The sequence below is a fragment of the Rhopalosiphum maidis genome, chromosome 3 (assembly GCF_003676215.2).
Source record: "Rhopalosiphum maidis isolate BTI-1 chromosome 3, ASM367621v3, whole genome shotgun sequence".
NCBI classification, from domain to species: domain Eukaryota; kingdom Metazoa; phylum Arthropoda; class Insecta; order Hemiptera; family Aphididae; genus Rhopalosiphum; species Rhopalosiphum maidis.
Window position 1 is genome coordinate 39709188 of NC_040879.1, and position 5595 is coordinate 39714782.

Below are 5595 nucleotides of genomic sequence, written 5' to 3' on the forward strand. Positions count from 1 at the left end.
CATTCTTATTGAAATAAACACATATTTATTTTACATATTCAGTAAATAAGTCAGTGGTGAAATTACGGGGTGCTAGGGGGTGCTGAAGCACCCACAACTTTACTTTAAGCAGCCCCCCAAGTTCCACGTCTTTAACAATGTAGTTTTATTTTTAAGATTTTATTATCATTTTTTTTTAGATCTTGCATGTTGATTAAGTGCATTGACTTATTAACTTGTTAATAAGTCAATGATACAATGTATAATATATTATCACCATTATAGTGACTGACATTATTTAATAAGTACATATTTTGTATATATTTTAGTAATTTAGATTTTTTCATTGATTTTTTACGACGATAAATATTCGTTCATTAACATCTGCTTCGTCTAAAAAACATAATAAGTCATTTTTGATCACCACTAAATATTCTACGTGATCCAAATGATATTTACTCACTTATTTCCGGTATACCACTGTATAGATTAGAACTAGTTCAGATATACTACGGCTCGGACGATACGAATTTAAAATAAGGAAGTGGTACCCGACAATCGTTTTTGATACAATTCGTAGTGTCGTAGCCACATTTACAACGTAGTCTCATATAATATGTCTAGTTTCTAATTTTGAAAACCCCCAAAGTTATGAAATCGAAGTCTAAAGTGTATTACTTTACTTTATAGAGTTTTCTAACGTGTCATTTAAAACTTTAAAAGTGATGGACAAATAGTATTCTGTCCATGCTAAGAAAAGGCAGTAACAATAATCAGCGTTTTTCAGTTACTCAGTATATAATCTACATCTAAGCACCAACAAAATAGAGATCGTAAAAATAAATTTCAACAAAATTTCTTGAAATCAGAGCCATCTGCGTTTTCCAATAATTTATTAGCTTTTAATAACGATTTATGTTGTATGCTAATTTAATTGGATATTCCAATTTTTAAATTAAAATTCTCAGATTTTTTAAAGAATATACCGGGCAACAAATTTTAGATGAAAATACTATCCGAAAGAATTATGTTAATATAATTTACAAATACATTTTTTCAATATTTAATAAAACATAATATTTTGGATTTTTATTACATATTTTAAGAAAAATTAGTACATATATAATATATATGTACAATGCTTGTACAATGTATATTGTAAATATATTAATTTTTTATTACAATAAAATGGTTTTCCAATTATTATATTTATGTAATATATATTCAAGGTTGGCCATTTTAACAGTTTTTTTTAACTGGTTAAGTTAATTTATTTAAAAATTATTAAGTTAAACATTAAGTTACTCATATAAAAAAAAGTAACTTAACTTAGTTTAAAGTTAAAATTTTCTAATTTGCAAAAATAAAAATCCCAGAAACATAATATTGCTTTATGTTTATTAGATAGTTTTTCTTTATACTCAAGAAAATTATCAAGGAAACTATTTAAAATGATAAATTAAAGTATCAATTAGGTATCAAAGAACCTAATTTTCCAAAATAAATTCTAAAACTTTGAATTATTCTTGCATTATTCTTTGGACGAAAATTAACTTAATTTAGATACTTTTGAATAAAATTAACTTGAAGTTAATACGTTAATCTTAAATAAAAAGTAACTTATTAAGTTAAAAGTTAATTTGAAAAAAAAAACAACGAGTTAATTAACTTGACGTTTTAACTTTTAATTCATTAATTCCCATGCAGCCTTAAATAATTTATATTACATGTCAAAGCCGCATGTTATAATTAAAAAATTAAAAACATGAAATTTGCATTACTAATTTTGTTTGTATTGTCTGATTATGGACGCATTCTTCAAAATATTAATGTGATTTAAATTTTAAATAATATATATACATTTTATACAATAATCTTAGTATCTGTGCCTATAACTTACAGCCACAAATTCCAAAAATATACAGTTGATACTATGTAGATTAAACCTTTTAAAAGTAAGTAATTAAATCTTATTTTGATAAAACTTAACATAGCTCTCTATTGACTCTATAACAAGCCTAGTAAGTAGTGATTTAGGTAACTGTCATAAATGACGTAATAAGAAATCTTTAAAATCTATCTGCCAAACGTGTACTTATAATATTTAAATAGATTGATATTGGGCCTCAATATAAGAGGTATTATATTTCAGTTTATGCGATTACTACTTATAATAATCCTTTTTATAGGATTAACCTATACACATTACTTACTTCAGTACAATTGTGTTTATAATATAATCACATTTAACTAATTGTTGTTCAAATAAGTGTTATAAATATTATACATTTATAGTTCTAAATATATTTTTGATAATATTATAAATTATATTTGAATTAAAATTAAAATTTTTTAAATTATTTCGCCAATATTATTATGTACATTAGGAGTCTTAAATTAAAATTTTAATAACTATACATAATTTTATTATATTTTACAATACTACCGAAGTGAAATTTATTTTTATTATTTATATTGTCACTAAAATATATCTGTACATTCATTAGCACATTTAGTAATTTGTATACATATATAAATTATAAATAAACATATAATTAAAATAATTTTTGAGGAAGTCACCCATTGGTAACATCTCCGAACATGATTAATTCGATTTGTAATCATATTCTTAGATTTAAAATTATAATTACTATTTTCTTTATATATTTATATTTCAAAATAATTTGAAAAAATATATTAATGTAACTCAAATGCCTTTCCACCTACAAAATTATAGTAACTTATTGTAATATTACCGTAGTATGAAATAATTTATAATTATTAGAAACTATAATTATTTATTTCAAATAAATAATAATAGTTTGTATTTTGTAATATCATAAATTATGAGTATTAAATATTAATAGTATTATTATAGTTAATAGTTTTATTAAAAACATTTAATACCTATATAGTGATAAAAATGTCTCTTCTAATTCTATACGTTTATTTATTTGATTTTTCTTCAAAACAATAATGGGTATTATCTTAAGCAATCAATAATAATGTGGCGCGATTAACATATAATTTAGATTTTATTTCGTTAAATTTTTTTTAAAAGTTTTATTTACAATTGTCATATAAATTCTTGCAATCCTACCGGCTACCGTGAACTTACTGATTACTATTGCACATATTTATATTATTTATTTCTAAAGTGTATTATATAAAATATAGGTTAAGATATAATAAATTATTTTGGTCCAAATAACCATTCAAAAAAGAATATCACTAAGCTCATGCCAAGTCCACATATTAGTATTATAAACGCACCCTGTAATTCATCAACACTCAATTTTTTCACTTTGATGTTTCCTTTTTTCTTTATTGGACGAGATGGTACTGCATCTTGTCTCCATTTGTCATGTAATCCAGTTTCATATGCTGTGATTTGGGCTTTAGATAGTATACCTTTGTACGGATTCCCCTTCTGCATGAATATACCAATATTGTACACAATAACCACTTCTTCTACTTTATTGACTTTTTTAATTGAGCCCGAAATCAAGGCCTCGAAATGGTCTTCTGGATCAAGTATGATAATGTCTTTTTTTTTCAAAAGCCTTATTGCAGATGCTACCATATCGATACAAGGTGTATATTCAGTCAAGTTAAAATTTTCTTTATCCATCGAATGTGCGATTGGTATAAAAGTCGGTACACAGCATATCGTCAGTCCGGACTCTTTAACATCGTTTATGGTTCGCATTGGTGGCTCATACTTTGGTTGTATAGGTATATCAGTTGCATTGACGTATATACAGCACTTATATGCAACATGTATATTACCCATGAAAGGAAAATCATTTTCGATGACACCGATGTGGGTTGCTGTCCACTAGCTACACTGCACAATATTGCCCAAGAAATAATGAGACAGTAACCACAGTCGGAAAACGCACGTCTCTCCGATGGTAAATTAATACCAGATAGCCAGAGTAGACCAGATGTCAGTAAGAACACGATAAATAGCGTTAGCCAAAAGTTGCCGGAGAACACGTTTAACATGTTTTGCCAGTATGGCAACTTCTTTGGCAGTGGAGTGTAAATTGGAAATCGAATAACTTGCCGTGCTGGTGTAGAATCAAACATTTCCCTACGTTCAGCTGTTAGAATTCCTCCGCCGATCAAAAAGTCGGCCCGATGTTTGCTTAACTCACCAAACCCACCATTCCAAGTTCCGTTTTCCAACTTGACACCCCATCGTTGATTATTTTCGACCTCGTGAAACTCCAATTTAACGTTCCCTATCCTACTCATTAACTTGACTACCTCTACATCCATGCCGTGTAACATCGTCCGCGGAGTCTGATTTGACAGCAAAGTCATCGGCGCCCAATGAAAACCGACTATGTTTACTGTACAGTTGTTGAACGTATCCGGTATTATTTTTCCAAATACATTAAATACGTTCCATTTACTGTTGTTGTTATCTCCTCGAGTGCACAAATCCTCCAGTATTGGCGTGTGATACTCACCACACCTTTTTTGAAACGGATACCAGTAAAACGCTTCTATTGCATTCCCATCAATTGCTGGTATAAGTAACACCGACTTGAACATTTTTTTGGTCCAGAATCGCTGAAACACAGGTTCTAGTTTATGTTGAGATAGCTCAGTGAATTTTTCTAAGATTATAATGAAATTCACTTCTGGTCGCCACGAAGCATTCGTCACGTTAATCGTATCTAAATGATCAACTAAATCGGTTGTATTATGAGCGGCAACTAAGTACGCGTGTGGTAGAATATATAGATTTGGATTGAATAGTTCCACGTGAAATTCATTCAATAACAATGCAGGCTTGTAGTTTTGGTGCATAGAAAATAAAAGTTCTGATCGAAAGTTATGGGTAACCTTTGGACTTGTCGTCACATAAACCGTGGTTCGAATTAGATTACTTACATTCAATAACTGAACAGCACATTGTGCTAATAGATTTGAGTCACATCTTACGTGAAGTGACAAAACTAAAACTGTGGTGAAAAGTCTGAAATATGTTTTAAACATAGTTATTGGTCATGAATTGTATTAAGACTGATTAAGAGTAATTTCATATTTTCATTACTGTCGGTGGTTCCAGGCCAAAACAATTAGTGTAATTTATTAATTATTTTCCGGACCAATGCGTTAAGTAAACATTTTGACAACCATGAAAATATATTTTGTTAACGTTGACAAAAGGAGACAAAAAATAATAATAATAAATAAATAAAAACGTCATAAGTTTTTATAATTATTTAGTTGATGGAAATTTCATTTTTATGAACTATATAATATATAACCACATAATTACTAACTTCTATACGCTACACTAAACGAAAATATGTCACTTTTAGTGGAAAATAATATTTTTAATAAAAGACATATTTTAATTTTAAGCTATATACACATATTATTTTATGTACATTTTTCGCCTGGTAAAGTGTTTATAACTTATCAGAAGTTCCGTTTGTTTTCTATCCAAAAGATGACATTAACTATACTAATTGATCGGAACCCATGACTTGTTAAGTAATTTCATTCATGTGCCCCGCGAACCTATTCATGTTGGCTACCTCATCTGTTGTATATAATGCCAACTCTTATACCAGTTATACCATATATTTATTCATG